This window comes from Halichoerus grypus, chromosome 7 (assembly GCF_964656455.1).
Source record: "Halichoerus grypus chromosome 7, mHalGry1.hap1.1, whole genome shotgun sequence".
Taxonomy (NCBI): domain Eukaryota; kingdom Metazoa; phylum Chordata; class Mammalia; order Carnivora; family Phocidae; genus Halichoerus; species Halichoerus grypus.
The window spans coordinates 15,209,130-15,236,610 of NC_135718.1; the positions used below are offsets into that span (position 1 = coordinate 15,209,130).

Genomic DNA, 27,481 nt, shown 5'->3' on the forward strand with positions numbered 1-27,481 from the left:
TAAGATTTTCCCTGTCAGAAAGAATGTAAATTTACAGCTCTGTTGGTCTTATACAGCAACGGAAATCTATTTAGAATTGCTACTGAGACATAAAAGCTGGCAATTTTATAAATTTAAATTTCACACAGGTTTATTCATTTTATCTGTATTAGCAACTATTTTAGATATGAGAATATTCCAGTGGTTCTCAACAGAAGACAGTTTTGTTCCCCACTCCCCCAGGGCACATTTGGCAATGTCTGAAGACACGTGCGATTATTACAACATTGATAGGGGTGCAACTTGCATCAGATGAGGAGAGCCAGGGATGCTGCTAAACATTCTGCAGTGCAGAGGACTGTCCCCAGTGACAAAGAATTATCCAGTCCAACATACCAGCCATGTTGAAGCTGAGAACACCTGGTATACACTAATGTTTACACTAAGAAATAATTCAGTTACAGTGTTTATACATATGGTCTATACGTATTAGGTAAAATATGCAATAAGCTATAAAAATCCAGGATACTTTGTTAGTAGTGATTTGAGACTAACAAATCTCAAAATAACAGAATCACGTGAATCCGATTAATTGGTTCCAACCATGTATCACTGTTTTCTCTCCCTTTGCTCTGTGGTCAAACATTATGCTATGAAAAGACCCAGAGATGAGCAAATTCATTAGTCACTGGTCACTACAAAAAACCTGGTCTTCATCCTTAACTGATAATCCCTGTATTCTTTCATTGATTCACTCATAAGCTGTGCAAATTTTAGCACTTTCTACTCTTGTTGATTCTTTAATATACTTTTTCTCCTTGTCTCACTAGAAGAGAATATCTTAGAATATCCTTCGGTGATGATGACAATGGCAATTCTAGCACCTATCCAATGAGTGCTGAACACATTTCAGATAATGTGCTAAATACTTCCTTCACATTGGTGCATGGGTTTGGTTTTTAAGAACACTCCTAGACGGAATAAAAAAGAAAAATCCAATGCTCAGAAAGTTCAAAATAAATTGCTGATAGTCACAAAGGGAATAAATGGTAGAGTCAAAATTCAAATCCAGCGCTGTAAGCCTCAAACTCTCTCCTCCCCAACTGTTAGGAACTCTGATCTTGCACGTAATCTCACAATAGTTGTATTTCCATTTGCATTCCCTAATCTGTTATCCAGTATGAAATAAAGTGGGTAAAAAAAGAAGAAAGCCTATGATCCTAACCTTTTTAACCACTAAGGTGCCTTTTGTTTTTTAATAATTATCTCCCCCCTAATATTTTTTTTATTTCATCTTAATTTAGATTTCCAAAAGTGCCCAAGCCCCATATCTCCTGAAAAATAAAAACAACCACCTTATTTTATTGACCCTATTGCTCCCTCTAGCTTATCAAGCACATAATCAATGCAGCCACCTTCATGTCAATTTCCTCATAACCTAGTCCTATTTAACTCCTCACAATGTGGCATCTGGCTTATACACTCATAAAGTTGTTAGTATTAATAATGATCAATGTTTACAAAACATTCAGCATTTTAGAGGATACTTTTCTCACCGTGACTTTCTACATATTAAATAAACTGGTCTTTTCTCTATTAACAGACTTTCACTTTTCAATTGACAATACTAGCCATCCATTCTTTAAAACTTTTTTAATACTTTATTTCCTTTTTAAAAAATTTTTATTTAAATTCTGGTTAGTTAACATATAGTGTAATATTAGTTTCAGGTGTACAATTTATTAATTCAATACTTACATACAACACCTGGTGCTCATCCTAGCAAGTGCACTCCTTAATCCCCATCACCTATTTAACCCTTCTCCCCCTCCGCCCACCTCCCCTCTGGTCACCATAGTTTGTTCTCTATTGTTAAGAGTCTGTTCTTGGATTTGCCTCTCTCTTTTTTTCCCTATGATTATTTGTTTTGTTTCTTAAATTCCACATATGAATGAAATCATATGGTATTTGTCATTCTCTGATTGAGTTATTACCCTTAGCATAATACTTTCTAGCTCCATCCACATCATTGCAAATGGCAAGATTTCATTCTTTTTTATTGCTAAGTAATATTCCATTATATTTTGTATGTATGTATCTATACATACATATACCACATCCTCTTTATCCATTCATCAATCGATGGACATTTGGGCTCTTTCCATAATTTGGCTATTGTAGACAATGTTGCTGTAAACATCAGTGCATGTATCCCTTCAAATTAATATTTTCATATTCTTTGGGTAAATACCTAGTAGTGCAATTGCTTGTTCATAGGGTAGTTCTATTTTTTAACTTTCTGAGGAACCTCCATACTGTTTTCCACAGCGCTTGTACCACTTTGCATTCCCACCAACAGTGTAAGAGAGTTCCCATCTCTCCACACCCTCACCAACACTTGTTTCTTGTGTTGTTAATTTTAGCCAATCTCATTGGTGTGAGGTGATATCTCATTGTAGTTTTGATTTGTATTTCCCTGATGATGAGGGCTGTTGAGCATCTTTTCATGTGTCTGTTGACCACCTGTATATCTTCTTTGGAAAAATATCCATTCACGCCTTCTGCCCATTTTTTAATTCAATTATTTGTTGTTTGGGTGTTGAGTTATATTAGATCTTTTTTTTTTTTTTTTAAGATTTTGTTTTTTTATTTGACAGAGAGAGACACAGTGAGAGAGGGAACACAAGCAGGGGGAGTGGGTGAGGGAAAAGCAGGCTTCCTGCAGAGCGGGGAGCCGGATGCGGGGCTCGATCCCAGGACCCTGGGATCATGACCTGAGCCGAAGGCAGACGCTTAACGACTGAGCCACCCAGGCGCCACCTTATTAGATCTTTATATATTTTGGATACTAGCCCTTTATCAGATATATCATTTGCAAATATCTTCTCCTATGCAGTAGGTTTTTGATTAATTCCTTCGCTGTGCAGAAGCTTTTTATTTTGATGAAATCCCAGTAGTTTATTTTTATTTTTGTTTCCCTTGCCTCAGGAGACATATCTAGTAGGAGACTGCTATGGCCAATGTCAAAGAGGTTACTGCCTGTGTTGTCCTCTAGGATTTTGATGGTTTCCTGTCTCACATTTAGGTCTATATTCCATTTTGAATTTACTTTTGTGTTTCTGTATGAAAGTGGTTCAGTTTCATTCTTCTGCATGTTGCTGTCCAGTTTTCCCAGCACCATTTGTTAAAGAGGCCCTTTTTCCTTCGGATATTCTTTCCTGTTTTGTCAAAGATTAACTGACCATATAGTGGTGGGTTCATTTCTGGGGTTTCTATTCTGTTCCACTGATCCAGGAGTTTATTTTTGTGCCATATACTACACTTTGTAATATAGCTTGAAGTCTGGAATTGTGATGCCTCCAGCTGTGCTTTTCTTTTTCAAGGTTGCTTTGGCTATTTGAGGTCTTTTGTGGTTCCATGCAAATTTTAGGACAGTTTGTTGTAGCTCTATGAAAAATGCTGTTGGTATTTTGATAGGAATTGCATTAAATGTGTAGATTGCTTTGGGTAATACAGACACTTTAACAATATTTGTTCTTCCAATCCATGAGCATGGAATGTTTTTCCGTTTTTGTGTCATCTTCAATTTCTTTCATAAATGTTTTATAGTTTTCAGAGGACAGGTTTATTACCTCTTTGGTTAGGTTTATTCCTAGGTATCTTACAGTTTTGGAACAATTGTAAATGGGATGGATTCTTTGATTTCTCTTTCTGTGCTTTATTTTGATGTATAGAAATGCAACAGATTTCTGTATGTTGTTTTTGCATCCTATAACTTTATTGAATATCAGTTCTAGAAGTTTTTTGGTGGCATCTTTAGGGTTTTCTATATAGAATATCATGTCATCTGCAAATAGTGGAAGACTGACTTCTTCCTTGTTGATGTGGATGTTTTTTATTTCTTTTTGTTGTCTGATTGCTGTGGCTAGGACTTCCAGTACTATATTAAATAACAATCGTGAGAGTGAACATTATTGTTTTGTTGCTGACTGTGGAGGCAAAGCTCTCAGTTTTTCCCCACTGAGCATGATATTAACTATGGGTTTTTCAGATACAGCCTTTGTGATGTCGAGGTATGTTCCCTCTACCCCTACTTTGTTGAGGGTTTTTATCATGAATGGATGCTGTACTTAGTCAAATGCTTTTTCTGCATCTATTGAAAGGATCATTCTTTTTTTTTTTTTAAAGGGTTTTTTTTTTTTTTAAGATTTTATTTATTTATTTGACAGAGAGAGACACAGCGAGAGAGGGAACACAAGCAGCGGGAGTGGGAGAGGGAGAAGCAGGCTTCCCGCTGAGCAGGGAGTCCGATGCGGGGCTCGATCCCAGGACCCCGGGATCATGACCTGAGATGAAGGCAGATGCTTAACGACTGAGCCACCCAGCCGCCCCAGAAAAGATCACAGGGTTCTTATCCTTTCTTTTATTAATGTGGCGTATCACACTGATTGATTTGCGAATACTGAACCACATCTTCAGCCCAGGAGTAAATCCCACTCGATCATGGTGAATGTTTCTTTAAATGTACTTTTTGGATTTGGTTTGCTAGTATTTTATTGAGAATTTTGGCATCCATGTTCATCAGAGATACTGGCTTATAGTTCTCTTTTTTTGTGGTGTCTTTGGGTGGTTTTGGTATCAGGGTAATGCTGGCCTCATAGAATGAATCTGGAAATTTTCCTTTTCTATTTCTTGGAATAGTTTGAGAAGACTAAGTATTAACTCTTTTTTAAATGTCTGGTTAAATTTGCCTGTGAAGCCATCTGGCCCTGGACTTTTGATTGTTGGAAGATTTTTTATTACTGATTCAATTTCTTTGCTGGTTATTGGTCTGTTCAAGTTTTCTATTTCTTTCTATTTCAGTTTTGAAAATTTATATCATCTAGGAATAATCCACTTCTTCCAGGTTGTTCAGTTTGTTAACATATAGTTTTTCATAATATTCTCTCATAATTGTTTGTATCTGTGATGTTGGTTGTTATTTCTCCTCTGTCATTTGTGATTTTATTTATTTGGGTACTTCCTGTTTTCTTTTTGATAAGACTCGCTAGGGGGGTTATCAATTTTATTAATTTTTTTCAAAGAAATTCCTTGACTTTCTTGGTTTCCCTTCATCCTTCCTGACACACTATAGGGTCAATGAGGTACGCTGCATTCCAGGTTCCCTCTTTTAAATTATGGACATTCCCTAAAACCCAGTTCACACCATGCTGTTACCTTCTCTTGCTCTCAGAGAGAATGAGCTCAGTTATCCTCATGGCCTCAACTATAACCTCAATTGGAATGATTTCCCAAACTATATCATTATACCTTCCAAAATGAGAGCATCTTATCATTAAAGGTGATCTAAGAGATTTCAGACACCCTCCCAGGAAAGAAATATCCAGCACAACTCTGTGATCCTGCCTCTGATCACTCGTCTAAGCTGAGAAGATGCTGACTCACTAGTCACTGCATTCTACATTCTATTTTTAGCTAGCTCAATCTATAACAATGTTCTTCTATTAAGCTCTTTCTAAATTTATCAATCAATGCTCCCTTCTGTCTTCTGGTTTACACTGAATCAGTCAATTCCTCTTCTATATGCTAAAGCTTTTTATATATTTTAAAAAGCCTACATGATTCCCCCTAGTTCACTGGTTCTCAATCAGGAGAGTTTTGTGCTCCAAAATATTCAGTAGTCTGGTTTCACCATTTGGTGGACATCTAGTGGAATGCTGGTAAATACCTTTCAATACAGAAGCCCAGCCCCCTGCTGGTAACAAAGATTTTCCCAGCTCAATATGCCAATCATGGCTTGAAACCCTGCTCCAGTCTGAATTATTATCATTTGGGTACACTTCCCTTGTTATATTCCAGATTAAAATTTTAACTGTTAAAATATGGTACTAGGAATTAATACTTCAGATAAAGACCAAGGATCCATTTATCTGAATTTCAGTCCTATCAATATACTAAAGTATTTTAACATAAGAGATATATCACCTCCAATCTACTGTGCCCAATCAGAACTCATGAAAACCATTCATAATGATTAAAAAAAACTAACATCCATCCAGTAATATGTACCAAGCACTATGTTATGTGTTTTACCCACATTATTTAATTACCACAATCACACATGATTTACCATGTATACTGTTATGTACTTATTTAAAAGATAAGAGAGCTGAGTCATGGAGAATTTCAGTAAGTCACTTAAGTGACAAAAGTCTTAAATTGCAAGTCCTCCCTTTCTCCTAACTTCTTTGATTTACCATTACTTTTCAGGTAAAATGTAAAAACACATTCAACTTTAAAATCCCTGTACTGAATCCAACAACAAATCTTACCAACTGTTTCTTTCGGAATATGTGCAATAATAGACGATACTACACACATCAAAATTCATTTACATTTAATAATTAAATACAGCTTAAGCACCAAAATACATTTTTATTTAATAATCTGTAATTCACAGTATATCCCCCAAAATAGTTATGTGATAGCGATTCAGTTCAAGATGGTGAAGACTGGTTTAATTTCTCCATGAGGAATCTAAATTCTTTGTGATCTAAATTTCATGACTCGAGTAAAAAGTGTCATCTTTATAATGGTGCAGAATGCCAGTATAAAATTTCGTTTATAATTTCACCTTTTTGTGAAGAGGAGATATATACTTTAGGGGTTTGCAGCAAATGCTCTCTATGTTAATTCATATTAGGTTATCAGTAAAAGTAAAGAGAAACCATGATGATGTAAACAAATAGGCAAAATCAATAAATAGTTTAAATATTCTTCTAATAAAATTTTAATAATCTCCAATAAATATTAAAAACCCAGTAAAATATTATCTCAGTTCCTGGCATATAGTAGTTGTCATTAAGCTTTGTTAAATGAATGGAACTGGTTCTTTAACTGATTTAAAAATGTATTAATTGGGGCGCCTGGGTGGCTCAGTTGGTTAAGCGACTGCCTTCAGCTCAGGTCATGATCCTGGAGTCCTGGGATCGAGTCCCACATCGGGCTCCCTGCTCGGCAGGGAGTCTGCTTCTCCCTCTGACCCTCTCATGCTCTCTCTCTGTCTCATTCTCTCTCTCAAATAAATAAATAAAATTAAAAAAAAAAAAAAAAATGTATTAATTGTTTCTGACATTAGATGTCCTATTTGGCAATTTTATCTTTGTATCAAGGTAATGTTTATAAATGCTTTTGATTTCTAATAAGCCAAACTGCAAATAAAAGTTACAGTTCTTCTTTTAAAGTCTACATAAAACAAGTTTATTAAGAACACTTGCTTTATTAAACAGTAAAAAACTAAAAACACCTGACAAATTTACCCAGCATTGTTGAAAACTCATCCTTCTGTGACTATCAGAAAATCCCAGTTCCTACTGACAATCCTGCAAAGCAGTGTCTGCACGCCACCCTGTCTTTCCACTGGTTCCCATTACGCCCAATGGATGTAGAGTGAGAAATAAACTGTTATTCAATAAAGTGACTAAGATTTCTGGGTTTATCTGTTTAATAAGCTTTTCCCTAACATATTTCTTAAGTCAAAGGTCTTAATAGGCAACATCAAGCATTAGCATACTTTAATCCACTATGTGGCACTTTTGTCAGAGAAAAACTAGTTTCACCGCTTTCTTTCATATTTTTTTATATCATATTATACAAAAGCTCCTATTGCTCCTTGGTACAGATATGGGTGGGGGGGCATGCAGGAATAATCGGGCTTTCATTTTTTAATAAAGTCTGCTGTATAATAATGACAGAAGATCTGAAAGGTTCAACACCCTTTAGTAAAATCCTCCTAATGGAAATAGAAAAAAACAGAAAATAAATGTAAAAAAAAAGCAAGTACATGAGCTACAGGGATAAAAATAGGAAAGCATAGGAACTTAGGGAGAGATATTTCAATAATTTGATTTTAACCTTCATAAAATGGTCATTATGGAAAGGACTCTTAATGTGAAAAACCATGGAACTCATTAGGTATTCTCATTTAGCGAAAATTAAAAAGAATTCAATAAAAGTAACACAGTGTAGTATAAGGTTATATTGTAAAGCAGGTTTCTAGTGACAAAGAAATATCCTCTGGTGGTAATCTAGTTGGCCAAATGCAAAAAGAGATAATATTGTCACTATTTTATAGCAATTTGAGGTTAATTGATCATAAAATTCAAGTCTTAAATACATATTTTAAAAGATGGTTTGGGCATATTAATATTTTATTTCACTGAAGAATGTTACAAACTAGGGAATTATATTGAAATATAGAAACGTATTATTTTAAAAAGTAATTTACCTCCTAATAATTGCTATCCCAGAAAGTATCTTTTTTTTTTTTTGAACTCTTTTAAATTTTATTATGTTAGTCACCATACAATACATCATTAGTTTTTGATGTGGTGATCCATGATCCATTGTTTTCGTATCTTTCAAGGGTTTTAAAAATACCTTCCTAACACTTAGGGATGTCTTTTTTCTTACCAACTAAAATATTAACAAAATAAACTGCCAACTTAGAATGCAATAAAAACTGCATATTTAAAAAAAGTTTATTTGTTTCAGTTATTAGGTTGGCAATGATGAAAAATCAACAAAGCCTAGTGGGTAAAAGTGGAAAAGCACTATGTTCATTGCCATAAATTGGTACACTTTTTTTGAGGATTGTTAAAGCAAGAGTTAACTATACCTTAGGATGCACTGTCAATTAAAATGATTTCAAAGGCAAGAGAGAACTCTATCACAAAATGGTATGAACAAATTGGGGCTAAATGGATTTCATACTCCCTGCTATGAAATAAATTGTATTCCCCCAAAATTCCTATGCAGAAGCCCAACATCCAATGTGACTATATTTAGAGATAGGTAATTTAGGAGGTAATCAGGTTAAATGAGGTCATAAGGGTGGGACCCTGATCCTACAGGATTAGTGTTCTATAAGAAGAGATCCCAGAGGGCTCTCTATTTTTCTTCCTTCCTTTTTCTCTCTTTCTTTCTCCCTTCTTCCTTCCTTCCTTCCTTTTCCTTCCTTCCTTCCTTCCTTCCTTCTTTCCTATTCTTTCTCTCTTCCCTTCCCTCCCGCCCTCCCTCTCTCTCTTCTTCCAGTGGGCACAAACTGAGGAAAGGCCATGTGAGCACCCAGCAAGAAAGCGGCCATCTGCAAGCTAAGCAGGAGCCTACATCAGAAACCAACCATGCCAGCACCCTGATCTTGGATTTTCCAGCCTCCAGAATAGTGAGATAATGAATTTGTTGTTTAAGCCACTAGTCTGTTGTATTTTGTTATGGCAGCATGAACAGAGGCAGATTTCAGTACCATGAAGTAGGTGCTGCTGTAACAAAAACCTATAAATGTGGAAACAGCTTTGGAACTGAGTAATGGGTAGAGCCTGGGGGAATTTTGAGGAGCTAAAGAAAGACTAGATTGCTGTGAAGAGACTGAAGAAACAGGGATATTAAAGGCAATTCTGGTGAGAGCACAGAAAAAATCAAGAACAGCTAGAGAGAAAGTCTCTATCTTTTTAGATAATGCATAAATAATCACAAACAGAATGTTGATATACATATGGATGTTAAAAACCATTCTGATGAAGTCTCAGATGGAAATGAGAAACAGGTTAATGGAAACTGGAAGAAAGGCCATCCCTGTTGCTGTTTGTTTTTTTTTTTTTAAGATTTATTTGTTTAAGAGAAAGAGAAAGTGCAAGAGAATGCACATGACCCGGGTGGGGCGGGTAAAGGGAGAGAGAAGAGAGAGAAGAGAGAGAATCTCCAGCAGACTCCCCACTGAGCACAGAGCCCCAGGTGGGGCCGAATCCCAGGACCTTGAAATCATGACCTGAGCCGAAATCAAGAGTCAGACACTCAACCAACTGAGCCACCCAGGTGCCCTGTGGCTATCCCTGTTATAAAATGGCAAAGAACTTGGCTGAATTGTGTTCTAGTGTTTTGTGGAAGGTAGAACTTGCAAGCTATAAAACTGTAAATTTAGCCGAGAATATTTCTAAGCAAAGTATTGAAGATGTAGCTTTGGACCTCATTCCTGCTTATAGCTAAATGCAAGAGGAGAGATGAGTTGAAGAAGGAATTGTTTAGAAAAAAGGAAACAGAACTGGAGGTTTGGAAAATTCTCAGCCAAACCATATCGCAAAAGCTGAGAAATCGTGTTCTGAAGATAACACAAAGGGTGTGGCTGAACAATGATTTATAAGGAGGACATCATGGGTATGATGTAGCGACTTAATCAGCCATCTCCGGAGAACCAGGAATAGAGATAGGATTATACCAGCAGAGACACTGTGAGTTTAAATTACAGGGCACAGAGAAAGCAAGACAAAATGAAAAAAAACGCTATCAGGCTTCTTGGATTCTACGGGATGGGATCATAGAACTATTCAGTTAGGAACATGCTTTATCCTTTAAGAAAAGGGAGTGACCCTGAAGTTATGTCAGAGATCATCAGGGCAAGACTGGTTCTACCTATGGTTTGGGGGGACTAAGATGCCACCACCCAGTGTTTTGGGGACAAAGCTGCAGCACAGTGCTGCAAGGTCAGGGTCACCTCGCCATGCTAAAAGGGCAGGGTCACTCTGTAGAGCTGTGTGGTGATGCTGCCACCCCAGTGGACCTGGAGGTAGGGCACTGAACCAAAGAGGATTATTTTCAAATCTTTAAGATATGACGGAATTTGCTTGCTAGGTTTTAGACTTGCTTGGGACGTTACCTCTTTCTTCTTCAGATATCCCCCTTATGAATTGAAAATGTCTATCCTATGCCTGGACCACCATGGTATTTTGGAATCATATAAGTCCTCTCGTTTCACATTTCACAGGTAGAGAAAAATGTTGCCTCAGGATGAATTGTATCCTAAATCTCACCCATATCTGATCCAGATGGTGTTTAGATGAGACTCGAAACTTTAGCGTTGTGTTGGAATGAGTTAAGGTTTTTGAGATTGTTGAGATAGAATGAATGCACATTGCATGGAAAAAAGGACATGATTATGGGAGGCCAGAGGCAGAATGCAATGGATGAATTATGTTCCTCAAAATTTGTATGTTGAAACCTTAAGCCCAAATGCAATTATATTTGAAAATTGGGACGTGGGGTTGTAACTAAGGTTAAATGAGGTCATAAAGGTGGAACCCTGAGCCAACAGAATTAGTGTCCTTATAAAAAGAGACTTCAGAGAGCTTGTACTCTCTCTCCATGTACATGCACTGAGGAAAGATGATGTGAACACACAGCAAAAAAGCAGCCATCTGCAAATCAAGAATTCTCACACCAGAAACCAACAATGCTAGCACTCAAATCTTGGATTCCCCAGCCTGCAGGACTGTAAGATTAAAAATTTCTGTTGTTAAAGCCATTCAGTCTGTGGAATGACAGCCCAAGCAGACTAAGACACTCCCCAAAGCCAAAAGGAAGAATAACTCCCAGGTTTGGACTGATCAGCGCCCTAGCTACATTGTTCTCTGATTCTCTGAACCATATACTCGGCTGTGCATCAACTCTATCCTCAGGCTTGTTTCCCTCTTAGGAACAAAATGGATGCAGGAATTCCAGGACTCACATTACATACCATCACACATGCCCACTCTTCACCTAGCACTTGGCTATTGAAGGTTATGCACTAACTGGCTTTAACCCATTCCTAAAGCTGGTGAGGGATCAATTCCACCCAAATAAAATCACTGTATAGCCATATGTAAGGAGTTAAAAATAATCCATAAAACCAATTTCAGATATCATTTATGTAAAATTCATAGGAAAAAAACCAAATAAATCTCCCCCAAACTGCTAACACATTTAAAAATCTACAAAGCATCTTTGATAACTCTTCAATCCTTCCTTGAAATATTTTACAGAAAGTAGAGTGCTCTCAAGCCTCCCTGGCAAGATATTAACAGGACAAACAACATCTAGTATGGAAGATCTTCCTGGTTAACTCCTCCTGTTATAAATAACCTCCTATATAATACCTTAGTCTTCCAAATTTGCAACAAAAATGATAAAGATCAATGTATACGATGCTCGGTTCTACACTCAATTTTTATTTAATGCATACCTTTTTGAAATGTAGTTAGAATAAATGTTTTAATTATAAAATTTTCTTAATATTTTAAAGTAGGAAATGCTCTTTTTAAAAACCTTTCCCAGAACATCAATACATAACACAGAGAAATCACAAGCATACAGCTCAATGAATTATCACAAAGATAATATATCCATGTAACTAACACCCCAATAAAGAAAAAGCAATTTACCCATTCCTTCCTCCTCATAAGTGTAGCTATCATGTTGATTTTTAACACCATAGTTTGGTTCTGGATATTTCTGAACTTCATACAAATGAAACCCTACAGTATTTAGTCTTGTGTTTCTGGCTTCTTTTGTTCAACACTATGTTTGTGAGTGACTTCTATATTGTTCTTGTAGGATTCATTTGTTCTTTTTCATTACCCCTTTTTTTCCATTATATGGCTATATTCTCTATTCCATTATTTTTGAGTATTTGGGATATTCTAAGGCTTTTGCTACATAAAACATGCTGCTCTAACTATTTTTACATGGCTTTTGGTGGAATGGAATTGTTGGATCACAGAATATGTGTCAATTCAACTTTAGAATATAATGTCAAAGTGTTTTCAAAGTTGTTGCTCCAGTTTCTAGACGATCAGAAGTTTTGAGAGATCCACATCCTCTCCAACATTTGTTGTTTTTTTTTAATTTTTAGCCACTATGATGGATATATGTTAAGTTGTATTATATTGTGGTTTTAATTTGCATTCCCTGATAAAAATTAAATTGAGCACATTTTTATGTTTTGTTAGTCACTTAGATCTCCTCTTTTGTGACATGCCTTTCCAAGTCTCTCGCCATTTTTGCAGGGAAGGGTTACAGTTTCAGACTGTTTTCACTGATTTATATGAATTGTGAATATAAGATCTTTGTCCTTTATGCAGGTTATAAATATTTTATACCACTGTGTAGCCTGACTTTTTATAATACTAAGGATATCTTCTGATGACAAAAATTTTTAGTTTACTGTAGTTTAATTTTATTGTAGTGCTTTGTGTATAATTTTCCCTATTCTAAAGCTATGAAGAAGAATTCCTATATCATCTTCTAGATATTTCCTTGTCTTTCCTTTCCTCCTGGAATTTATTTTTATGTTTAGCATGAGTTAGGAGTCAAATGTTATTTTTCTCCCATGTGCATGGTCAATAGATACAGCACCAAAACTTTATGAAAAGGTTTTTTTCATAAAGCGATAAACATTGACAGTCGTGGACTTTGCTAACAAAACTTAAGAATGGTCCACTTCCATCCCAGCCCTCTCTACTGCTCCCTTTACTCCAGAATTCTCTCCTGCTACATCAACTTTCCTGAGGGACCGTTGTCTTGTTTATATTCTATAGAGAATGCTGATACTCCCCATACCAAAATTTTGTTTTAGCCATCTGTAGGCTGTGGTTACAATTCACCCAAAACTTTTTCAGTACTATTTGAGTGTTGACCTTCAGGTTCAGGCTGGGGTCTGGGCAGAGTTCTAACCATTAGCTCAGGTCTCAGATGCTTTGGTATGCTAATTAGGATCAGATCCTCACTTGTGCAGCTCAAGAGTGACCCCAGAAGTTCATAAACAACTTTATGGGATGGCTTTTTCTCTCTGTTACTTCCCAGATCCTTTCTGGTTCCCTGGGCTCCACTTTTCATCCTCTGGCCAGAAACTGCCCACTTCCATGATTGTGCCATGTTCTGTGCTGGGAAGACAGAGAAAAGGAAAAAGCAATGGTGTTTGTCTTGGCCCTCTTGTAACCACTGCTCCACTGTACGTAAAGGAAGATTCCCCTCCCTTGGAGATTTGGCTCTTGCAACTTCTCATTCCAGCCATGTTACTGCTGTAGGACTGCTTGAGGATTGGGGGGTGAGTGAATTGGGGAAAGAGAGAAAAAATGGGGAGGCTCTCTACTGCTCGCTCTCAGCTTTAAGAGTTTCCTTTTCCGAAGGGCCATATACACCCCAATGTTCATAGCAGCAATGTCCACAATAGCCAAACTGTGGAAAGAGCCAAGATGCCCTTCAACAGATGAATGGATAAAGAAGATGTGGTCCATATATACAATGGAATATTACTCAGCCATCAGAAAGAATGAATACCCAACTTTTACATCAACATGGATGGGACTGGAGGAGATTACACTAAGTGAAATAAGTCAAGCAGAGAAAGTCAATTATCATATGGTTTCACTTATTTGTGGTACATAAGGAATAGCATGGAGGACATTAGGAGAAGAAAGGAAAAATGAAGGGGGTGGAAATCGAAGGGGGAGATGAACCATGAGAGACTATGAACTCCGAGAAACAAACTGAGGGTTTTAGAGGGGAGGGGGTGGGGGGATGGGTTCGCCTGGTGATGGGTATTAAAGAGGGCACGTTCTGCATGGAGCACTGGGTGTTATGCACAAACAATGAATCATGGAACACTACATCAAAAACTAATGATGTAATGTATGGGGACTAACATAACATAATAAAATTAAATTAAATTTAAAAAAAAAGTTTCCTTTTCCTCACCCTAACTCAGAACTAGGGGATGTTTCCATGATGTTTCTTGTCTAGACCTCAGTAGTCACTCTCAGGTTACAGCCTGCATTAAGTTTCAAATCAGGGGATACCAGAGGAGAATATTGGTAAATTCCCAAAAGGTTCTGTGGCACTTTGAGTTTTGGTCTTCCCTGATTTCCCTACTGATACTTACTTTTCAGAATTATCAGATAGCTACCCACGCATTTTATCCAAGTTTCATAGTTGAAATCAGTGGGAGATAAAAAGAGATGTATGTTTTCTCATTGTTGCCTGGAATTGGAAGCCCTATGGTAAATAAGTACTGGCTTCAACTTAAAGTCATTGGCTGCATTAGCCTTAAAAAGAGAGTCAGCCTTTCTTTTGAATCTTTGAAGCCAGGCACTGATTGACGTCTCCTTTCCAGTTATGGAGGTCCTAGAGTGCATCTTCATCCAAATAAGGCTGTTTCACCTACATTGAAAATCTGTTGTTTAGTGTAGCCACCTTTGTTAAATTATCTTAGCTAGATCTTCTGGATAACTTGCTGCAGCTTCTACATCATACTCAATGGTGAAAGACTAAAAGCTTTTCATCTAGAATCAGAAACAGGGGAACCTGGGTGGCTCAGGTGGTTAAGCATCTGCCTTTGGCTCAGGTCATGATCCCAGGGTCCTAGGATTGAGTCATGCACTGGGCTCCCTGCTCAGTGGGGAGTCTGCTTCTTCCTCTGCCCCTCCCTCTGCTTATGCACTCTCTCTCTCTCAAAAATAAATAAAAATTTTAAAAAATAAAAATAAAATCAGAAACAAGAGGGGTGCCTGGGTGGCTCAGTTGGTTAAGCATCCGACTCTTGATTTCAGCTCAGGTCATGATCTCAGGGTAATGAGATCAAGCCACACATTAGACTATCAGTAGTAAAAGTCCTAGATAGAACAATTGACAAGAAAAAGAAATTAAAGGCATCCAAACTGGAAAAGAAGTAAAATTGTATCTGTTTGCAAATGAAATGCACATATATATAGAAAACTCTAAAAACTCCACACACAAAAAAACTTAGAATTAATAAACGAATTCAGCAAAGTAGCAGGATACAAAGTTAACACAAAAACCTGCTACATTTCTATATACTAACAGTAAACAATCTAAAAAGAAATTAACTAAATACCTCCATTAACAATATCATCAAAAAGGATAAAATACTTGGGAATTCACTTAACCAAGGAGCTGAAAGACCTGTACATTAGAAAGTACAAAATATTGATGAAAATAAATTAAAGACAAATAATAGAAAGACATCTCATGTTCATGGATTTGAAGACTTAATACCATTATAATGTTGACATTATCCAAAGCAATCTACACATATAATACAAACCCTATCAAAATCCCAACAATGTTTTTTTTTGTTTTGGGGGTTTTTTTAAAAAATAGAAAAATTCATCCTAAAATTCATACAGAACCTCAAGGACCCTAAAGAGCAAATAAATAAAATAAAATAAAATAAAATAAAATAAAATCTTGAAAAAGGACAAAGTTAGAGGAATCATACTTCCTGATTTCAAAACTTACTAAAGCTATAATAATTAAAACAGTGTGGTACTGGCATAAAGATAGACATATAGAACCAATGGAATAGAATAAAAAGCCCAGAAATAAACCTTCACATATTAAGTCAAATGACTTGTGACAAGGGTGCCAATACCATTCAATAAGGAGGGGAAAGTCTTTTCAACAAATGGTGCTGGGAAAACTGGATATCCAAATGCAAAAGAATAAAGTTAGACACTTACCCAATATCATACCAAAAAATTAACTCAAAATGGATCAACAACCTAAACACAATAGCTAAAATGATAAAACCCTTAGAAGAAAATATAGGCCAAAAGCTTTAAGACATTGATTTGGCAATGATTTCTTGGATATGACACCAAAGGCACAGGCAACAACAGAAAAAATAGACAAAATGGACTTCATAAAAATTAAAAACTTCTATTCATCAAAGGACACTGTCATTAATTAGAGTGAAAGCAAGATACTTAGTGGGAGAAAATAATTGAAAATCATGTATCTGACTAATTATCAGGGATTAATATCTAGGATATATAAAGAGCTCTTACCACTCAACAACAAAAAACGAAGAACCTGATTCAAAACTGGGCAAAAGATTTGAATAGACATTTCTACAAAGAAGATATGCAATTGGCAAATAAGCACATGAAAAGATGCTAAACATCACTAATCATTAGGGAAAAATAAGTCAAAACCACAATAAGATACTACCTCACACTCATTAGGATGGCTAGTATCAAGAACAAAAAAATTACAAATGTAGATGAGGATATGGAAAAACTGGAACCTCTGTGCACTGTTGGTGAGAATGTAAAATGGTACAACTGCTGTGGAAAATATTATGAAGGTTCCTCAAAAAATTAAAAACAGAATTGCCATATACCCAGGATACCACTTCTGGGTATATACAGAAAGGAACAGAAAGTGAAGTCTTGAATACATATTTGTACATTCATGTTCATAGCAGCATCATTCACAACAGCTAAAAGATGAGGAATTCTTAATCTCAGGAAACAAACTGAGTATTGCTAGAGTGGTGAGGGGTGGGAGGGATGGGGTGGCTGGGTGATAGACATTGGGGAGGTATGTGCTATGGTGAGCACTGTGAATTGTGTAAGACTGATTAATCACAGACCTGTACCTCTGAAACAAATAATACATTATATGTTAAAAAAAAAGAAGGTAGTAGGAAGGGAAAAATGAAGGGGGGGAAATTGGAGAGGGAGACGAACCATGAGAGACTGTGGACTCTGAGAAACAAATTGAGGGTTCTAGAGGGGAGGGAGGTGGGGGGATGGGTTAGCCTGGTGATGGGTATTAAAGAGGGCACGTATTGAATGGAGTACTGGGTGCTATACGCAAACAATGAATCATGGAATACTACATCAAAATAAATAAATAAATAAATAAATAAATAAATAAATAAAAATAACTCCAGTGTCTATCAACAGATAAATGGATAAAGGAAATGTGGTATTTACATACAATGGAATATTATTCAGCTTTGGAAAGGAGGGAAATTCTGATATATGTTACAATAGGGATGAATCTTGAGAACATTATGCTAAGAGAAATAAGCCAGTCACAAAAGGAAAAATACTATATGACACCATTTATATAACATACTAGAGTACTCAAAATTACAGAGACAGAAGGCTAAATGGTAATTTTCAAGGGTTGAGGGAAAGGAGATGGGAAATTATTATTTAATGGCACAGAGTTTCAGTTTTGCAAGATAAAAAGTTCTGGAGACGGATAGTGGTGATGGTTATATAATAATATGAATGTACTTAATATCACTGAACTGTTCACTTAAAAATGGTTAAGATGGCAAGTTTTATGTGTTTTATCATAATAAAAAAGTTCAAGGAAAAACACAGTAATTCATAAGAAAAATTTAATAATTCTAACTTATTTGCACTTAAAGCCATAATATTAAATGAAAAAATATAAAGACAAAGTTGACAAATGCATAAGTAACAGAGTGACATGGTAATAAGTCTCACTCAATAATATGTAGATGGAACATGAACACTGAAGAAGAAGATACAGAAAAAACTAACAGGTTTTATCTAACAGGCCATCTATAAAATCCTGAATCCAATGATCTAAGAAACTCTATTCTTATCAAGTAGGTGGAACATTTATAAATGTTGATCATATATTTGACAACAGAAAAAAATTCAATAATGCCAAAATATCATAAAGATCTTTTACTGACTAAAAAAAGCCAATAAAAAAGACACATTGAAGAAATCCTACACATTTAGAAATTCAAAAATAGACTTCTAAATAATTCATGGGGAAATCATAAGAGGAATTAGAAAATATTTTGACTTCCAGGATGATAAAGTGCTAAATATTAAACTCTATGGAATTCAGCTGAAGAAGAATTTTTTTTTTAATTCGTAGCCCTAAATGCATATATTAGAGCCATATAACTAGAAATTAATAAGGCTGATTACATTTTTTAATCAAAAATTTGGAAAATAATAGAGCAAATCAAAAAAAGTAAAGTAAAACCTGAAAATAATGAATTAGAAAACAATAAAACAATGGAATGAAGCCATGAAACCTGGTTTTTAAAAGGACTCCCAATACTGTCAAAGCTCTTACATAGCTTATCAAGAAAAAAATGAAATAGGAAAAGAGGCAAAATTCATGATGAAAAAGGAGACATAATTTTAATATAAGAGAAAATTCTAGAATATTAATATTGGAAAATATATGACAATAAGTTTTAAAAATAAGATAAGATGGACAATTTCCTAAAGAAAATTGTCACCTTTGTCAAGAAAAAATAGAAAATCTGAGATGTAAATATTAATGAAATTTCATGAGAAATTGGAAAATCTACCCACAAAAAAATCAAATCATGCAAAAACAAATTAAAAAGCCTTACCAAATTCATATGGTTTTATTTATTTATTTATTTATTTATTTGGTGGGCAGCAGAGCAAGGTTTATTGAGCGATAGCTAAGTGATAGTACAAAGCTCCCAAGGAGGAAGGGCATCTGAGAGGGTTGCCCTCATGTGGTTTTATAGGGCAGTTCTACCAAAACTTCAAGCAACAGACAAATCGATTATGCCAACCATTAAAATTTGCCTCACTGATCACTGACTACAGAGAGCACAATTAATCAAGGGCACCAACTACTGCACTCTGAAATCCATTGCTGTGTTCATGTGAATGCCACACTTCCCAAGGGTTGTTTCTAGTCAATGACTGAGCATGGCAGGGATGGCAAAGTAGGCCTGATCTTGGCAGATGCAGAACTCCTCTGATGAGTGATTTGGCTTGAGGAGTGCACTGAAATCTCAGGTTCAGTGAAAGACCCTGAATCTTTTTTAATATTTTATGTATTTATTTATTTGACAGAGAGAGAGACAGAGAACGTGCACAAGTGCGGGGGGAGCAGAGGGAGAGGGACAAGCAGACTCCACACTGAGCACAGCGAGCCAAGTGGGGCCCGATCTCACGGCCCTAAGATCATGACCTGAGTGGAAATAAAGTTGGATGCTTAACCAACTGAGCCACCAGCCACTCCATAACTACAGTTTAATGACAGCATAATCTTGGACTCATAAGAAAGGGAAGATATTATATACTTGAAAGAGCTGTAAGAATAAGCTAGAATGTACTGTCAGGAACCAGGGGAGTACGACAGGAATTGGATTTTGGTGGTGTCTGATCAAAAAGGATGGCAGATAAGAATGAATGAGCAAGAATTCATGAATTTTGGTGCATATTCTCAGGACCACAGGAGAGATAATGCCCTACTGAGGACTCCTGAGGATGGGATGGGGAAAACTTGCTGCTGAAGTGATTTATAGAAGCCTGGAAAAAGCAATGGCCAATTGAAAGAGTAACAGAAATGCCTGAGTTGCCCAAGCAGACGGAAGGAAAAGGAATAAAGAAGCAAACGGGGGGGGGGGCGCAGAACAAGATAGCGGAGGAGTAGGAGACCTGGATTTCGTCTGGTCTCAGGAATTCAGCTGGATAGGGATCAAACCATTCAGAACACCTACAAACTCAACAAGAGATCGAAGAAAAGAATAGCAACAACTCTCTGAACAGAAAAGCGACCACTTTCTGGAAGGTAGGACGTGCAGAGAAGTGAATCTGAGGCGATATTCGGGAGGATAGATGGTGGGGGACGGGGCCTCCTTCGGCCACTTCTGGCAAGTGATAGAGCAGCGGAGCACAAAATCGGAACTTTTAGAAGTCGGCTCCGCTGAGGGACGTCGCTCCAGTGGCTAAGCCGGGGGAGGAACCCTCGTGGGACAGTGTGGTCTCAGGACCCTCGGGGTCACAGAAAGACCGTGGGTGCCTGAGTGCGGCAGAGCTCCCAGGTATCGGAGCAGGGAAGCCGGCTGCAGAGACGGAGCCGAGGCGCGGGCTCTCAACTCGGGGTTGCCATAAACTGTGATCTGCGGATCAGTCAGGCCACTGCTCCTCCAGCAGGGACCCGACAAGAGGCAGATCCAGGGAGATTCCTCTTCCTCCCCTGGGAGGAGCGGCGCGGGAGCACACTGCAGGGATCTGCTGGGTTTGGAGACTCCACACGGGGTCGGGTGCCAGAGATAGAAACGCTCGGTCACAGGCTGGGTGAGCATGGAGTGTGGCCGGAGACCAGGGAGACGGGAGTGACTGACTGCTTTTCTATGGGGGCTCACTGAGGAGTGGGGCCCCGAGTTCTCGGCTCCTCTGGAGCCAAGATTGGGAGGCCACCATTTTCACTCTCGGCCTCCAAAGCTGTACAGAAAGCTTGCAGGGAACAAAAGCTCCCGAGAGCAAACCCGAGCAGATTACTTAGCCCGGACCGGGCAAGGGTGGGGCAATTCTGCCTCCGGCAAAGATATTTGGGAACCATGGCAACAGTCCCCTCCCCCAGAAGATCAGCGAGAACAGCCAGCCAAGACCAAGTTTACCCTTCAATGAGAACGGCAGAACTCCAGCGCTAGGGGAATACTGCACATAGAATCCATGGCTTTTTACCATGATTCTTTAGTCTTTCAAAGTTAATTTTTTTTTTTAACTGTCCTTTTTTTTTTTTTAAATTTTTCTTTTTCCCTTTTTCAACCAACATCTTATCAATCCCTTTTTTAAAGAACATTTTTATTTTTCATTTTTAGAGTCTTTTTCTATCCCTTCATAGTAGTTACCCTTATTTTGGCATATATATATAAGTTGTCCTCTCTTTAAAATTTTGAGATAGTTTCCTCTAACAGATCAAAATATACCCTAAATCTCTAGTGTATGGTTTTGTTCTACTCTCCTGCCTGATCATATTCTCTCCCTTTTTTTTTTAATCCTTTTCTTTCTTTTTTCAAACAACTTCTTATCAATTCCTTTTATAAAATTTTTTATAATTTTCATCTTTACAGTCATATTCCATTCCTTCATCATATCAACCCTTATTTTTGTACATATATGAGTTTTTCTTTCTTTAAAATTTTGGGAGGCACTTTCTTCTAACAGACCAAAATACACCCAAAATCTAGTGTGTGGCACTAATCTATGCACGAGCCTGATCATATTTGATCATATTCTGGTTTTTTTTTTGTTTTGTTCTGTTTTTGTTTGTTTTTATCTTTTTCTTTTTCTTTTTTTTTTTCTTTTTCTTTTTTCTTTCTTTCCCTTTCTTTTCCCCCGGTTTCAGGTCTTTTCTGATTTGTTTAGAGTATATTTTCTGGGGACGTTGTTACCCTGTTAGCATTTTGCTCTCTCATTCATCTATTCTCCTCCGGACAAAATGACAAGACAGAAAAAATCGCCTCAACAAAAAGAACAAGAGGTAGTACCGACTGCCAGGGACCTACTCAATACGGACATTAGTACGATGTCGGATCTAGAGTTCAGAATCATCACTTTAAAGATACTAGCTGAGCTTGAAAAAAGCATGGAAGTTATTAGAGAAACCCTTTCTGGAGAAATAAAAGAACTAAAATCTAACCAAGTTGAAATCAAAAAGGCTATTAATGAGGTGCAATCAAAAATGGGGGCTCTAACTGCTAGGATAAATGAGGCAGAAGAGAGAATCAGTGAGATAGAAGACCAAATGATGGAGAATAAAGAAGCTGAGAAAAAGAGAGATAAACAACTACTGGATCACAAGGGCAGAATTCGAGAGATAAGCGATGCCATAAGACGAAACAACATTAGAATAATTGGGATCCCAGAAGAAGAAGAAAGAGAGAGGGGGGCAGAAGGTATATTGGAGCAAATTATAGCAGAGAACTTCCCTAATTTGGGGAAGGAAACAGGCATCAAAATCCAGGAGGCACAGAGAACCCCTCTCAAAATCAGTAAAAATAGGTCAACACCCCGACATCTAATAGTAAAACTTACGAGTCTCAGAGACAAAGAGAAAATCCTGAAAGCAGCTCAGGAGAAGAGATATGTAACCTACAAGGTAGAAACATTAGATTGGCAACAGACCTATCCACAGAGACCTGGCAGGCCAGAAAGGACTGGCATGATATCTTCAGAGCACTAAATGAGAAAAATATGCAGCCAACAATACTATATCCAGCTAGGCTGTCATTGAAAATAGAAGGAGAGATAAAGAGCTTCCAGGACAAACAAAAACTAAAGGAATTTGCAAACACGAAACCAGCCCTACAAGAAATCTTGAAAGGGGTCCTCTAAGCAAAGAGAGAGCCTAAAAGCAACATAGACCAGAAAGGAACACAGACAATATACAGTAACAGTCACCTTACAGGCAATACAATGGCACTAAATTCCTATCTTTCAATAGTTACCCTGAATGTAAATGGGCTAAATGCCCCAATCAAAAGACACAGGCTATCAGATTGGATTAAAAAACAAGACCCATCGATATGCTGTCTGCAAGAGACTCATTTTAGACCCAAAGACACCCCCAGATTGAAAGTGAGGGGGTGGAAAACCATTTACCATGCTAATGGACACCAAAAGAAAGCTGGGGTGGCAATCCTTACACAAGACAAATCAGATTTTAAACCAAAGACTACAATAAGAGATGAGGAAGGACACTATATCCTACTTAAAGGGTCTATCCAACAAGAAGATCTAACAACTGTAAATATCTATGCCCCTAATATGGGAGCAGCCAATTATATAAGGCAATTAATAACAAAAGCAAAGAAACACATTGACAACAATACAATAATAGTGGGGGACTTTAACACCCCCCTCACTGAAATGGACAGATCATCTAAGCAAAAGATCAACAAGGAAATAAAGACTTTAAATGACACACTAGACCAAATGGACTTCACAGACATATTCAGAAATTCCATCCCAAAGCAACGGAATACACATTCTTCTCTAGTGCCCATGAAACATTCTCCAGAATCGATCAAATCCTAGGTCATAAATCAGGTCTCAACCAGTACCAAAAGATTGGGATCATTCCCTGCCTATTTTCAGACCACAGTGCTTTGAAACTAGAACTCAATCACAAGAGGAAAGTTGGAAAGAACTCAAATACATGGAGGCTAAAGAGCATCCTACTGAAGAATGAATGGGTCAACCAGGAAATTAAAGAAGAATTAAAAAAATTCATGGAAACCAATGAAAATGAAAACACAACTGTTCAAAATCTTTGGGATACATCAAAGGCAGTCCTAAGAGGAAAGTATATAGCAATACAAGCCTTTCTCAAGAAACAAGAAAGGTCTCAAAACACAACCTAACCCTACGCCTAAAGGAGCTGGAGAAAGAACAGCAAATAAAGCCTAAACCCAGCAGGAGAAGAGAAATAATATTGATCAGAGCAGAAATCAATGAAATAGAAACCAAAAGAACAGTAGAACAGATCAATGAAACTAGGAGCTGGTTCTTTGAAAGAATTAACAAGATTGATAAACCCCTGGCCAGACTCATCAAAAAGAAAAGAGAAATGACCCAAATCAACAAAATCATGAATGAAAGGGTAGAGATCACAACCAACACCAAAGAAATACAAACAATTATAAGAACATATTATGAGCAACTCTATGCCAGCAAATTAGATAACCTGGAAGAAATGGATGCATTCCTAGAGATGTATTAACTACCAAAACTGAACCAGGAAGAAATAGAAAATGTGAACAGACCTATAACCACTAAGGAAATTGAAGCAGTCATTCAAAATCTCCCAACAAACAAAAGTCCAGGGCCAGATGGCTTCCCAGGGGAATTCTACCAAACATTTCAAGAAGAATTAATACCTATTCTGAAATTGTTCCAAAAAATAGAAATGGAAGGAAAACTTCCAAACTCATTTTATGAGGCCACCATTACCTTGATGCCAAAACCAGACAAAGACCCCATCAAAAAGGAGAATTACAGACCAATATCCCTGATGAACATGGATGCAAAAATTCTCACCAAAATACTAGCCAATAGGATCCAACAGTACATTAAAAGGATTATTCACCACGACCAAGTGGGATTTATCCCTGGGCTGCAAGGTTGGTTCAACATCCGCAAATCAATCAACGTGATACAATACATTAACAAAAGAAAGAACAAGAATCATATGATCCTCTCAATAGATGTAGAAAAAGCATTTGACAAAGTACAGCATCCTTTCTTGATCAAAACTCTTCAGAGTATAGGGATAGAGGGCACATACCTCAATATTATAAAAGCCATCTATGAAAAATCTACAGCAAATATCATTCTCAATGGGGAAAACTGAGAGCTTTCCCCCTAAGGTCAGGAACGCGGCCGGGATGTTCACTATCACCACTGCTATTCAACATAGTATTAGAAGTCCTAGCCACAGCAGTCAGACAACAAAAAGAAATCAAAGGCATCCAAATACGCAAAGAAGAAGTCAAACTCTCACTCTTTGCAGATGATATGATACTTTATGTGGAAAACCCAAAAGACTCCACCCCAAAACTGCTAGAACTCATATAGGAATTCAGTAAAGTGGCATGATATAAAATCAATGCACAGAAGTCAGTGGCATTCCTATACACCAACAACAAGACAGAAGAAAGAGAAATTAAGGAGTCGATCCCATTTACAATTGCACCCAAAACCATAAGATACCTAGGAATAAATCTAACCAAAGAGGCAAAGGATCTGTACTCAGAAAACTATAAAATACTCATAAAAGAAATTGAGGAAGACACAAAGAAATGGAAAAATGTTCCATGCTCATGGATTGGAAGAACAAATATTGTGAAGATGTCAATGCTACCTAGAGCAATCTACACATTCAATGCAATCCCCATCAAAATACCATTCACTTTTTTTCAAAGAAATAGAACAAATAATCCTAAATTTGTATGGAACCAGAAAAGACCCCGAATAGCCAGAGGAATGTTGAAAAAGAAAAGCAAAGCTGGAGGCATCACAATTCTGGACTTCCAGCTCTATTACAAAGCTGTCATCACCAAGACAGTATGGTACTGGCACAAAAACAGACACATAGATCAATGGAACACAATAGAGAGCCCAGAAATGGACCCTCAACTCTATGGTCAACTCATCTTTGACAAAGCAGGAAAGAATGTCCAGTGGAAAAAAGACAGTCTCTTCAACAAATGGTGTTGGGAAAATTGGACAGCCACATGCAGAAGAATGAAACTGGACCATTTCCTTACACCACACACAAAAATAGACTCAACATGGTTGAAAGACCTAAATGTGACACAGGAGTCCATCAAAATCCTAAAGGAGAACACAGGCAGCAACCTCTTCGACCTCAGCTGCAGCAACTTCTTCCTAGAAACATCGCCAAAGGCAAGGGAAGCAAGGGCAAAAATGAACTCTTGGGACTTCATCAAGATAAAAAGCTTTTGCACAGCAAAAGAAACAGTCAAGAAAACCAAAAGACAACCGACAGAATAGGAGAAGATATTTGCAAATGGTCCAAAATCTATAAAGAACTTATCAAACTCAACACCCAAAGAGCAAATAATCCAATCCAGAAATGGGCAGAAGACATGAACAGACATTTCTCCAAAGAAGACATCCAAATGGCCAAGAGACACATGAAAAAGTGCTCAACATCACTCGGCATCAGGGAAATCCAAATCAAAACCTCAATGAGATGCCACCTCACACCAGTCAGAATGGCTAAAATTAACTAGTCAGGAAACGACAGATGTTGGCAGGAATGCGGAGAAAGGGGAACCCTCCTACACTGTTGGTGGGAATGCAAGCTGGTGCAACCACTCATGAAAACAGTATGCAGGTTCCTCAAAAAGTTGAAAATAGAGCTACCTTATGATCCAGCAATTACACTACTGGGTATTTACCCCAAAGATACAAAAGTAGGGATCCGAAAGGGTACGTGCACCCCGATGTTTACAGCAGCAATGTCCACAATAGCCAAAGTGTGGAAAGAGCCCAGATGTCCATCGACAGATGAATGGATAAAGAAGAAGTGGTATATATATACAATGGAATATTATGCAGCCATCAAAAGGAATGAGATCTTGCCATTTGCAACGACGTGGATGGAACTGGAAGATGTTACTCTGAGCGAAATAAGTCAATCAGAGAAAGACATGTATCATATGACCTCACTGATATGAGGAATTCTTAATCTCAGGAAACAAACTGAGGGTTGTTGGAGTGGGGGGTGGGGTGGGAGGGATGGGGTGGCTGGGTGATAGACACTGGGGAGGGTATGTGCTATGGTGAGCACTGTGAATTGTGCAAGACTGTTGAATCACAGATCTGAAACAAATAATGCAATATATGTTAAGGAAAAAAAAAAAAGAAGAAGATAGCAGGAGGGGAAGAATGAAGGGGGGAATCGGAGGGGGAGATGAACCATGAGAGACGATGGACTCTGAAAAACAAACTGAGGGTTCTAGAGGGGAGGGGGGTGGGAGGATGGGTTAGCCTAGTGATGGCTATTAAGGAGGGCACGTTCTGCATGGAGCACTGGGTGTTATGCACAAACAGTGAATCATGGAACACTACATCAAAAACTAATGATGTAATGTATAGTGATTAACATAACAATAAAAAATTTAAAAAAAAAAAGCCGACAAAGGGAATGTGCTAGAATGGGTATACTTTGTAAGGCCAAAAGAACTATACCAGTAGATTATGTCCCATGGGACACATCATTCACCAAGGCCACTAGAGAAGGAATACGCTGATGAGAGGGGCATCAGCTTCACTAAGAGTCAGTGGTGGCATTTTTCTGCCAACCAGAGCTGACAAGAGGAGAGGCAGTTATAGGGGAAGACATTAAGTAAGGGACCCCTAAGTAAAAGATGCCAGGTGTAAGGGCTTAACTGACAAAATCCAGGGCCCACAATTACCATAATGATCAATAAGATTGTTGGAGCTGACAAGGTTACTTGCCCACAAAGAGCTGTGGAGATGATTAATAATGCATGGCATCCTCAGGGGTCAAATAGGTGGGCAGCCAA

The 27,481-nt window shown here is 37.6% G+C and overlaps 1 protein-coding gene across 5 annotated transcripts in view; it reads right to left on the minus strand.

Moving 5' to 3' along the window:
• Positions 1-27,481, minus strand: part of ATRNL1 (attractin like 1) — an 839,881-nt gene that overhangs the window by 399,329 nt on the left and 413,071 nt on the right. The gene's annotated exons all lie outside the window — the stretch shown is intronic.